This window comes from Camellia sinensis, chromosome 4 (genome assembly GCF_055761805.1).
Source record: "Camellia sinensis isolate YWXY chromosome 4, ASM5576180v1, whole genome shotgun sequence".
Classification (NCBI taxonomy): domain Eukaryota; kingdom Viridiplantae; phylum Streptophyta; class Magnoliopsida; order Ericales; family Theaceae; genus Camellia; species Camellia sinensis.
The window spans coordinates 189,526,499-189,540,032 of NC_138964.1; positions in this window are offsets into that span (position 1 = coordinate 189,526,499).

Consider the following 13,534-nt stretch of genomic DNA (forward strand, 5'->3'; position numbering starts at 1 on the left):
TTAGCTAGAGTTTTATTTTATTTTAATTTTGGAGTATAAATTTTCTAAAATTCTTTGATGGTATTGATGATGTCTCTGTATGATGTGGTAAATTTATTTTTTTATAACTTCACTCAAATTAGTTTAAAATTTCATAATAATCATTTTGTTTGATTTTGAACTTTTTTAAAATAGTTTTCAAAATTTTAATTTGTATTTTAAAATTTTTAATATTTTAATTACTTTTTACTTTTGAGATTTTAAAAAAATTAGCGCATCAGTTTTTTGTGTATTTATTGAATTTTTAAAATATTTTTTATAAATATTTTATTTTTAAATATATTTAGATGGAGAAATTAGTAATTTTGAAAAATTATTACAAAAAGTGAAAATATTTATAACTTTAATTATTAATATTTACAATGTTTTATCACTTTTTTGTAAATATTTTTCCAAACCATCACTTCACTAATATGTAATTCTTCCTATTTATATTATATGAGTATTTAAATTTTTTTTAAAATGACTAAAATATGAAGAAAAAAAAAAAGCATTAAAATTAACAAAACATGGAAAAATAAAATTTTTAAAACTCAATATGTATTTATTTTGTTAAATGTATAACATTATAATATGTATCATATTATAATACTAGCGTATGCCAGTGCCTGATGGCACGGTATAAATAATGTTAGGATCAAATTATAATTATAATTTATACAACTACACAATTGAGAAAACTCAATTTGATCCAACTTTATAGACTCACACATATATTCAAGAACGATCACCAGAGAGTTCTATTCAAAAAATAGCAAAGGAAGCTAATTAGAATAGATTTAGTTTCCATTGCCTTTGTCGGACTGGAAAGAAACAGAGGGTGAGAAGGCAAGTAAAGCAATAATGTAATTGGCAATTCTAAAGCAATAAAATACACCTGACAACAACATTTTATAAGCAATAATGAAGGCAACTGAAGCAACATTGTAAATAATGTTAGGATCAAAATGTAATTGAAATTTGTGAAATTTGTGAAGAACAAAATTTAAATAAAATAAAACAACAAAAACATTCAAACACATGACAGCTTGATTAATTGTTCGTAGCATGAGGAAATTAGGCTCTTGTTCATTCCACTCTCAAACGGATCCTAAAACAACCAAAATGAAAATAAAGAAACTGATAGCAAAATAGGTTTAATAGTTAGCAATCAAACAGAGAGAGAAGGGGAGAGGCAAAACAAACAGACACAACCCAAGAAATTCTAAACAAACCCCAAGAATTTCATGACTAAACCTTTGGATCATACAGGAAAGTAAAATTTTCCATAAACTGCAGACTACCTACAAGATGCATTATGGTTCAAAATGAATTAAAATAAATCAAAATGGGTGATCAAGGGCCTCAATCTCATAGCTTACAGTTTATATCCATGACAGTAATGTCTTTACATGCAGTAAACCAATGTGATGTGTTGTGTCATTTCCATTCTTTTCTCACCCTTTGCAATCCAACCAAAGGCTTATATATTTTTATAACCTCAAAATAGCAAGAAAGCTGTAAGTTTTATAATATTAAAAAAGAAAAAAAAAACAGTTGGTACAAACATGTAAAGAAACACAGCAAAAGAAATCTGAAGTGGACAGACACCCAAAAGAGTCACACAACACAGCACAATTTATTTTTCCTTTGAAAGAGTAGGGAGTGAATTCACAGGAAGAAACAAAATTCTATGAAACTCAAATGAAACACCAATTTATTAGTAACCCAAATAAACTCCAAATTTAGCACTTTAGCAACACTAATTTACCAGCACTTCAACTAAACCCTCAATTTTGCCAACAGCCCCACCCAAAAGCTTCATAGTAAAACAATCCAATTCCAACCCCGAAATAGAACATTTCACAGCACCAACACTTCAAAAGAAAAAAAAAAATCATGGAAGAAGTCAGATTTCACATACAATTACTCAATTACTCTTCTTTTTTTACTCAATTACTCGTCATACTCTTTCTTTTTTTTTTTGGCAGAAAATGTGAGCATAGCTATTCCAGAAAGGAGAGCCAAAAAGAAATAGAGATAGAGAGAAAGGGAGAGAAAGAGAAATCAAATTACCTAGTTAACATGGGTTAAATCCCTCAAACAATTCGATTCTTTCCCAACAGCAACAACACCATAATTTTCCCAACAGCAGCATGTGTTTTACAATTTTCCCAACAGTGGCAGCACCACAATTGCTTAATGCTAGGGAAACAAACACAACCATTAGAGCTGAAAAAAACAGAGAGAGAAGGGAAAAGGCAGAAACATATTGAAACCCCAAGTGGAAAACCAGTTGAAGAATAGGAAATAAACCCAGATTGAGAGAGAGAGAGAATGGCAGCCCAAATCTATATAATAAAGTACTTCTCAAGATATAACCATAACATCAAACCTAAAATGGAAATAATAATAATAATAATAATAATAATAATAATAATAAAATCAATAAAAAGTACTTTAATTCATAGCATAAATCGGTGCCCTTTGTTGCATGCCACTATCAATATCTAGCTGCAAGCACACTGCTATAATTTCTAATGGATTAAGAAAATAAAATAATAAGAAAATATGGTCCATTGCCAACATTTAGTGCCTTACTGAATAGAAGAAGAAATATTGGAAAGAGTTTCTGTAGAGAAGAGACACAGATCAACATTTGGTGCCTCAGTAGCCCAAAATAGTACACATAAAAATTCATATTGCTATTCTTCAAGACCAAAGTCATGATTATTGCAACACCACTATTAGCTTACACATCGAATGAAAGTAATAGACTATGAACAAAATAGGGCTTCAATGCTTACATATCGACAACAATGAGTTCCTTTAACAGCTTCCTCAAACAGCAGCAGCACCATAATCTATTATTGTTCAAATGTTTCTATCCAAAAACATTAGCGTTCTCATCACCTATAAGACCAAAAACTATATCGAAGTTTAGCAACTTAATCATTCTCGAACCAAAATAGTTTATCAAAAAATGCTCATTCTAAATCATCATCCTTCACTTAGTTGGCCAAATTTATTTTTATTTTATTTTTTTCTCTTTAATGATTATTTGGAGATTGTGCCTCATCCAAAACTCAAAGGTTAACTTCTCTCAAATTTTTCTCTTTATTTTTAATGACAAAAGTTGTTAAATATGTTGGAATTTGGATGAATGTATATGTTATAATCTATCTTCTTCCTCAATCTGTGTACAATAAACCTAGTTTAAACCCAGATAAACAATCAAACCTTGAAACCTCAGGTTTGGTTGCATGTGAGAGAGAGAGAGAGAGAGAAAGAGAGACAGAGACAGAGAGACAGAGAGAGATCGACCTCGTCAGGGAAGGTGAGAGAACAATCAGAACATCGAACAACTCTTTCCCAACAAAACAAAATTAAAAAATACACATACAATAGAATTAAGCAAAATCTCATAAGTTATTGGCAAAAGCGGCACCAAACATTCTAACACAAATTTTCTAAAAAAACAAAGAATGCTCTAAGATTGAAAATTTAACTGGATAAAAAAAAATCAAAAAAATAAAAAAACATTACCACTTTTTGAATCAAAACAATCATTTACCCCAATCAAAACATTACTATTTACCCCAATCTATCAAAAACAGAATCATTATACTATTTTTTGAATCAGAACAACCATGAGAAACCATGAAACAAACTCAAAAATATCACCAGCCAAGTGATAACCACCATTAAGAAATCATTATACTATTGACCCCAATCTATTATAGAAGTTATGGAAGTTTCCAGTCAAAGTCATTTTTGGTTTTAGATAGAGAGAGACACTTGTGGATTCAAAAAATAAGAATATAAGAATCAATAAAGTCTATTCATTAGCAATCAAACATTTAGTAGCAGTCAAAGATTCTTCAAAATTAAGTGAAATTAAGGTTTTAGTTCACTTAGAATCAATAAACTCTATTCATTAGCAATTAATCATTTAGTAGCAGTCAAGGATTCTTCAAAATTTATAATTTTGCATGATTTATGTGTTTTTATATATTTTGAGTATTTGAACTCAAATTATAGTAAATAATACATTTTAATTTTTTTTTTATATTTTGTATAAAATAAATACTAACAAAAATAAAAACAAAAACATAATTTGTTCCCAAGAAAGTGAGGCGACGGTGGCAGTGGCGGTGGTAGTGATGAACAACAAAACACACTTTGTGCCCAAAAGCCACAGCAGGCCAAACAAAACAAAAAAAAAAACTCTTTACCCCCACCCATCCATCCATCCTTTCTCGCTAACCTCACTTTTTCAATTTCAAATTTTAAAACACATACTTACTCACTCTCTCTCCCCTCAAAACACGCTTTGCTACCCCAAGAAGAAGAGGCCAAATCTATAAAGGCCAAAAAAATAAAATAAAATAAAACAAAATAAAGAATTCTTACGAATGGTTCGGTTTAATTTATAGCAAATTTTTTATGTTAAATTTTGGATATTAAAACTTATAACGTTATAATTTAGATTTATGCAGGTAAGTCTTATTAAATTATGTGGTCCTTTTTAATTATATAAGTGGTGGGAATTATCTTAAGTCCATCTAAAATATTATGTACTTTAATCTCAATTGATTAAATTATGTTCCATCCGTAATCACCTAATATTGTTATTAAACTCAATTGATTAAATTATTAAATTTTATTCATTTTAAACTCAAATGATTAAATTATGTTTCATCCATAATTACCTAATATTGTAATTATGAAAGGATTACAAATATTTATAGTGTGTATCACCAAACAAAATGTATGTTTATAATGAGAATATCTACACTGAACTCTCAAATAAAAATAACAACCCTGCCTATCCTTAATACAAATTAAGAAATAAACATATAAAATTTATAATATTCACAAAAAAAAAAAAAAAAAACAGTCATCTATTTTACTTCACCAATAAAATAGTCAAATAAAAATAAATAAATAAAAAACATATAAGAGAAATATTGTTATGCAATTATAAGAAAAAAGCCTTGCCTACTACCCTCCAGTGCTCTATTCTTTTACACCCAAAAAGAACAATCCAAGAAAAGCCATATTTGGCCGAGAAATCGAATTCAAAAAATAAATTAAAAAAATTGAGAGATCTTAAAAAGGCAAGTCATATTTCCACCTTTCTCTCTCTCGAATCATGACACAGCAATGTGCAACAAAAACCTATTTTCTTTATAGCTTTTCCACTACCAAAGAAGACTAACCCTTCCTTGCTTTTGTTGTTTTTCGAATGTTGTAGATAAAAATAAATTTTTTTTAAAAAAATTGATTCAAGAGCTATTAGGAGGTGGTGCTGGACTAATATGAGGAGAGAGAAAAATCTCCATTATCGGTTTTATAGAGGGTTCCTCCCTTTCTCCTTTCTCCATCTCCTTCCTCTTCCGCCGCCACTACTCTGGCGAGCTCTTCAGCCTCGGCGTTACAACATCATTTTCCGAAGATGGAGATCAACAGTAAATTTTTAATTGTAAACAATATATTCAATAGAAATCAAAACTCTCCAAAACTGAAACTAAAGAGTTGGGAGTAAAATGGAGCTAAAGAGAGAGAGATGGAGAAGGTTTGTGTGACAATCTGAGGAAGAAAGTTTAAAATCAAGGAGAGAGAGAGAGAGAGAGAGAGAGAGAGAGAGAGAGAAGAGTATTCGGGCGGGAATCAAGTGTTTGGTACATTTGAAAGGATTGATCTTAACCTAATCATCCTGCCATATTATATAGATTTACCTTTGCCATTGTCACTATGTCAGGCACAACGCCTTGAGTCTCAAATCCCTAAAAATGGCTCCTAGTGTGAACAAACCCAGATTGAACCTCATCGGCAATACAAAGCCCTCATGCTTTCTTAATACTACTGTATACAACAGGGAAGTAACCTGGGGCCAATTCAATAATTCCACCCACTCCCTGCCATTTTAGAGAGTAGTTCAAATTAGACAGTAACTCGGAAAATGTTGTATTAATAGGAAAATGATATTCTCGCACGTAGAGAATTTAAGACAAAAATAATGTGGCAATGACACTCTTGCAATTATGAACCATAGTGATGGACATTTGACTATCAATGTAGGGATATAAATGCGACACATCATTTTGCATAATTTTTCTTGTGTTAAACCTTGTGTGTACATCATTACCCTAATCAATATAGACACAAAAAGAAACAATAAAAACAAATTTACATAGACGATGCTTACTTGTATGGCTTCAGAAATAAAACTAGCTACATGCCCTGAAGTTCCAAAGGAATGAGATCTTTAACATCTCTTGCATACTTCTCCCCGTCTGAGCCAAAGACTCCTCTGTATGGATCTGGGTTAAGGGCATGGTGAACTCCGCTCTGTTGAGCAATCCAAAAAGAATACCAGGATTAGGAAACTGGATTATCTTTAATAATAATTTGGTTGCATTGCATTTGTGAATGCTAAATTATGATTACTTGGTTTTTTAGTTAAGGATAAATGCAGTATAAGGTAAGATTGGAAGCTTCACAAAATAATTATTCTTCAATATGTTTAGTAGCTTCAGCAATATCAACTGTAAAGTGTAAATGTTAACATAAAGCTACCAATGGTAAAATAAGAAAGTAAACAACACAACAATCATGGCCACCGAATTAGTATCTTCAGCGATATCCTCTGAGTTAACCTGTAAGTTTGTATTGGCCACCGAATTCTAATAAAAACAGGAAATCAAACCCCAAATTGCATATGTATTAATGAAATGAAGAAGAAGAACAGAAAGAGAAGGGAAAAAAATAACAAATAAAAATCCAAAAAATGTATGTATTCATGAAATAAAGGAGAAGAACAGAGAGAGAAGGGAAAAAAAATTAAGAAAGCAATATGATAAACCCAGTAACAATAGTGGAATTAAGAAAGCAATTAAGAGATCAAACCCACGTCACACCAATCAACAAAATAGGTTAAAATACCTCTGTTCTTGAAGACGACAGTGGGGTTTGAACTGTAGCAAGCCAAATTGTAGCATGGGAAATTAGTAAAAAATAAAAATAGAGAGAGAAGGGGAGAGGCAGAAATCGAGTGATAAGACTCAATCTTACCTTGCGAGAGCATCGTCGGTAGCGAAGGGAGCAACGTAGCGAAGAGCCTGCAGAAGATTGTCTGTTCGGCAGAAGATTCTCTGAGACGGCAGTGGTGAAATCATCGGCTGAGAGTGTTTGTGGTGAAATCATCGACAGAGGAGTGGTGGATCTAGATCTAGAAGCGACGGCACTGAAACAATGGCACCATCGAGTGGTGAACACGAAAGAGAGCGGTAGATGCGGACTATGACGCTGCTGCAGAAGAGGGGCATGGTTGATGTGGTTGTGAAGGAGACGGTGGTTCTGGTAACGGTAGTGCGACGGCGACATTAGGGCAGGTTTGGCGACATCGAGAGAAAGAACCCTAGAGAGAGATGAGAGAGAAAGAGAGTGTGTGTGAACACAACAACACTCATCTCTTTTTTTCTCTGTACTACAACACATTGAGAGAGATCCACCAACGTGAGAGAGAACGTGCAGAGATTGAGTTCAAGAGACGTGTTTGGCAGACGTGGGCGAGAGAGAGGGTAGAGAGTGTTTGGGCGGGAAAAAATTTAATCTGGACCCTTAGATATTGATTAGGAATCATCCCAACCGTTCAAATGAAATGTATCTCTTGTACATTTTAACATATTTTCAAAAACCTTTCTCCCTTATTATATAGATGTTAGATAATATGTTAGTTGATGATATGTTAGTATTATAATAGTAATAGGATAGTGATTCCTTTAATCATAACGTTTCTTTCCTGAAGCCTTTTGGCTACTTTCGGTTTGTAACGTTCCTTTTGTTCTCCCTCTTCTCTATAAAGGAGAGCGCTCAACTGAACATTTGGTGCTCTTTTGGAAAGCTGGTAAAAAACCAATTTCAGTTTTTTATCAATTTTAGGTCAGATCACCTCTAACATAACTTATCTACAAAAAGACAAAATAAGTTAAAAAAGTCAAAAAATTAACTTTTTACCAACTTACCAAAACACTATATACAAATTCAATACATCAATATATACACAATTTACATTCTCTCTCTTTCTTTATACATTATTCTATTTCTCTATACATTGAAATTAACACATTTCAATTTTAGCCTTCAAAGTGAGTACAAATTTCAATTGTTCTATGAAGGATGATGGATAGGTGTTGATAAGTGGTTCTGGATTTTATTTATTTATATATATATATATATATATAGTAAGAATCACAAACACTCCATAAATTAAATAAAAATATACAAGCAACTCTAACATTTTATCATAGAGACTCTTGACATTTAGAAATTGTATCAGTTACATTTTTATTGGCCATCACTAAATTATTTTAATGAAAAGTTAGTTTTACCTTTCGATTTAAATTGCAAACAACCCTTAACATCAACAAAAATATCGACATTGGTAGCAATAATGAGATATTGATTTTAACGAAAATAAATTTTAAATGTTGGGGAGTGCTCATGTGTTTTGTTAAAGAGTGTCCATGATATATTTTTATTTGTTGCAATTTGTTTTTGTAGAAGGGTAAAATTGAAACAATATATGCTAAGTCTGGAGTTTTGAATTCATTTGAAAGATATCATAAAAATAGGATTTTATGGTAATTTGAAGAGAAAAAATTGTCCTTATTGGTAATTTTTTCAAAATTATTTGGTGCTCTTTCAAAATTAAGTATCCAAAATTTAATTAAAATTTTGTTTAATTTGAAAATTCAATGAAAACTTAGTGATATCATCTCATAATTAATTTCGTGCTAAATGTAAAAACCATGTCCTTAGATTTTAACAATGTAAGATATGCATTTGATTCCATCTAAAAAAAAAGAAAAGAAAAAAAAGAGATGCATTTGAAAACCCATAAACAAGTTCAAATTTAAAATGACAGATTGAAAGATTTGGACGGGTAGAACTAATTTAATTACAACTATTAATTTGATAAATAAATTAAAATAAGTAGAACAAATTAATTTGACTAACCATCCAAAAAATCTACATTTTAAAACAAAAGATAACTTAAAATGCTAGCAAAACAATTGCCTTAGGAAAAAATTTATATCTCAATTTGTGTGGTTAGTTTCTATTTTTTTGGCTCCACATTTGTTTTCATTTTTGATAACTTATTTATATTCTAAAACATAAAAAATAAAATAACATAATAAACTCATTTGGTAAACTATTTTCGAAATTATTTGTACTTCTTTTTTTTTTAAACCCCATTTTTAATCTATAAGTATTTCAGTTTTATTATCTGATGTTTTAATTCGAACCTAACATGTTACAACTTTCTCTTTCCCTACTCCTTTGAATGATTGTAAAAAAAAATAATAATAATAACTACTTGGGCTCTACCATCGGGCTACTGGGCCTGCTCCCCTATGGGCAATTATGTGAAGATGGGCCGGCCTGTAATTCTGTTCTCCAATACCTGGGTCAACCTACAATTGGGCCTATAGACGACAACAAGCCCATTTTGGATTTGACAATTGGGCCTAGTTCCCAAACATAGCTTCCAGCTAGAGGTAGTTCAAATTTCAAAAAAAATAAAAAAATAAAATAAAAATGCTAGCGACCATAAATTTTTGCGAGAAATTTATCTTGAAAATGAGGTATATGATCCAAATTTAAAATTGATGTGATGTGGACCACACTGAAAATGATTGCGATTGATAGATATTCTTTTTTAATTTTTCTCAAATATGAAGTAGTTGAAATTAAAAAGTTCAAGTGAAATGATGTGAATGGAGCAATGGTTACCGGTGTAGCGACAGTGATTAAAAAGATGAGACAGTGATTCCTTACTATTTGTTCGGATGATTAAAAAGATGAGAGAAATTGTGAGAAAAACATGAAGAAAAGTAGAAGAAGTTATCCCTGGTGCCTTTTGGGGAAAAATAAAACTGCACTTTGTAGAAATTTTGTATCTAAATTATCCTTTAATTACAAACTAAATAAATAAATAAATAAGATACATATCCCCACCTCCCGACACCATAGTCATATCATTTAACTTTCTCACATATCATACTAAATGGAGCCCAAATACTATAATATATAAGAGTTTTAGAAATCAAATTTATTAATATTTAAAATTAAAAATTTTGTTACAAAAATATTAGGGGACCAATTTGTGTCATCGCGATTATAGTTGCTTAAAGATTATCTTGAAAAGTCAAAATAAGAACTTTTAGTGACAGAATTTTAAAAATATCACTAATATAAATACATGCTCAGAGACAAAAATAATTTGGTTTCAAAAGATTTATTTTTTAAACAAAAATTTTGGTCACAGAAGGATAGTAATTCATCATTAAATATGTCTAATTTCTTCGCAAAAATACAACATTGACAATTTTAATAACTAAAATATTTTGTTCATAAAAAATAATTTTATCTCTAAAATCTTAATTTATCGTAATAAAAACTCAACTCCTCATCTTAAGATTAAGTATAAAAATTTTCTACACTCAACTCATCCCCTCCTACCAAAAAGAAAATAATATTAATTTTAATAACAATAATAATAATGGAATAGAGGATGAGTAATCTCAGAGACTGGAATTGACTAGGACATTTGTGTGTAAAAAATGGAGCTTTAACTTTAGTGCCCCCTAAAAGAAGAGAGAGAAGATTAAGAGAGCTTATTGCATGCATATATGATTTTGTTCCCTTGGATCCCCACCTTGTGTTTTAAAAAGGTGGCTGACCTTTCGTTCTTTATTTCTTTTTTTCCAATAGACACTAAAAGTTGTATCCCCAAGCAAAGCTATAGGCTCCTTTCATTGCATGCTTTGGAAGTGTTGCAATGTGATATGATGCTAACATGGTGGAGGCAAAAGTTTTTTTCCTTCTCTTTTTGACCTCCCAAGTAGAGCAAATTGTAACATATCTTCACTATGTCTTTGAGAAGGTATCAAATTGTTGGTGGGTAGATAAAAAAAACTAAAGCCCAACAAAGCACTACATAGTTATACATTAAATACCAATTTTTATAAAATTAAAAAAATAAAAATATTTTAAACATGTTACCGACTAATTTGATCTAACTCAAAAACTAAAAGGTTATGAATCTTCATACCTATGTAAAATGGTTATAGTGGTACAGATAATTGAATGAGTAATGAAAAATGGTACACAAATAAAAAAAATCATTCAAAATGATGTGATAGCATCAAGTATAGTATTGAAACTGAGAGTCATAATAAAAAAACATTTATGCTTGCAATAATGCTACAAACACAAGTAAAATTAACCTCTTCAACAGGTTACTTTCGACAAGAATTTCAAATCTTAACATAGTGTGGTTTAAACCATGGAATTCTAGCCTAGTTGGCTAATCCTTTGGCCACCAAGTTTCTATTAAGAGGAGGTCTTGGGTTTCACTCATAGGAAGATATATGAGTGTGAGTTTCAACTTCCTAACAACTAACTAGCTAACTTTAGCCAAAAATAAATAACTAAAAATAAATAAATAAATAAATAACATAGTGTGGTTTATAGGGTGATTTGGAGTGTATATTTAGCTTATTCCTTGGTTTTGAAATGAAAGGAGTATCAAGGTCACATCATTTTACATTTTAGTTATTTGTAAAAATGCTATTTGTATATTATTTCTGCTTTTGAAAACATTTATGTACAACTTGTTTCATAATTAATATCTAGAACAAAATAAATACCAAAGAATATTTATAAATTTCAACCATTGGGGTTAGTCAAGTATTCAGGTTGTATACTTCAATAGGAGATTACAAATTTGACTCAATTATCTCCCCTAATATATCAAAAATAAAAAATAAAATTGAGATTTGAAAAAATATAACAAGTTTTACAATTTTGACATAAACCTCCCTTTAAGTCTAAAGAGACTGTACTTAAGGAATATGTTATCGTGTTGAGTTCCATCGATAAAAAAAAAAAAATTGATGATAAAAAAAGAAAAAAAAAGTTTAAAGAGATTAAAACTAATGCAAATAGTGTAAAAAAACAAAAATGAACAATGTACAACATACATTTAAATATATAAAAGATGACATCATTTTTAGATTCAAATGACTGATAAAAAAGAAATTTTTAATATTATGTGAATTAAAATTTTAAAAAATATCATATAATTATGTTAAACTTATAAGATTTACTATCTTTTTTTTTTAAAATGTGAAAATAAGCTACTGTAATTTACCATTGTTCAATTTTATTGCGTCCTTTCTCACAGGGGTAGCTGGAGCTAGCTATTTATCCAATAGAAGGGACTGTAAATTTTATAGTATTTCCAAAATTATAAAATAAACTTTGGGATCGGCAAAATGGCATTACCTTTAACCAATATGTGTATATATACATGCTTTGTGAAATGAACACACATCATCCTTTGGAATTTTACTTTTTCAACATGTGCGAAGTGTCTTTTTAACAAAATTGTGTGATTTTACAATTTTTAACAAGTGTATCACTAAAATTTAATGTTAATCAACAGTTTTCTCAATTTGAATTGAAAGAGCTTTCTTTCTTTTTCATTTTTTTTTTTTTTTTTGAAGTAAGCTTGAGCCTTTCTAACTTCTATTCATGAGTTAAAAGAAATAATTAGTTCTTAAAAATGTACCTTTTTTTAGAAGTACAAATTGTAATTAATATTATCTCTAATTCAACCTAACCTAATATAAGGAGAAGGGATCTTTCATTCAGTACCTTATCAGCTTTACAAATCTCAATCTACACACCTGAACTTTCATTTCAACCATTCTCGTGAAAGTCTTGAAAGCAATCTCATTTGGGCTAGAGGTCATAGCACAAATCTTTTTTCAAAATTTAGAAAAGAGGGTGAAACTGCATACCTCGAGTGATGTGTTGATGAACATGTTCATTCATCTATCTTACCACTCATAATCACAGTCTGGTTTTTTTTTTTCTTTGATTTTTTTTTAAAAAAATTTGCTAAAAATCAAATCGAGTATGTGTAAATACATGAAGCAGAGGATCTAATGTTGTTGATAATCAACTAATTCAAGTGAATAAATTAGAATCAATCCAATGAGTTCTTCGCTGTTGAGATTACAAATAATAAAATATCACTTTCTCTAGTAATTTAAATTTTTAAATAAATTAGCACCAAGTAAACAATAAATTTTGTATTCGAATCTCAACACTACTTACACAAAATAGTCCACTTATAAATAATAAAAGTCTTTTTTTTCTAACAGTTCATAGTGTATGAATTGATAACAAAGTGTAAATTTGAGCACTACTTGTGACAAGAAGTCCTAATGTCATCCAACCTGTCATATACTCAATGCATATGAAATATTTTTGCTTCACAGCCATGCGAAGATTGTAGTTATGACCTGTTAGGTAATCAGCAAATAATACAAACAATGACATGCATATATTTTTTTTGGTAAGAAACAATGGAAGCTCCATATGTAAGAATGAATGGTGGAGTGGATAATTTTGGTAACCATGAAAAGGAAATCTACGA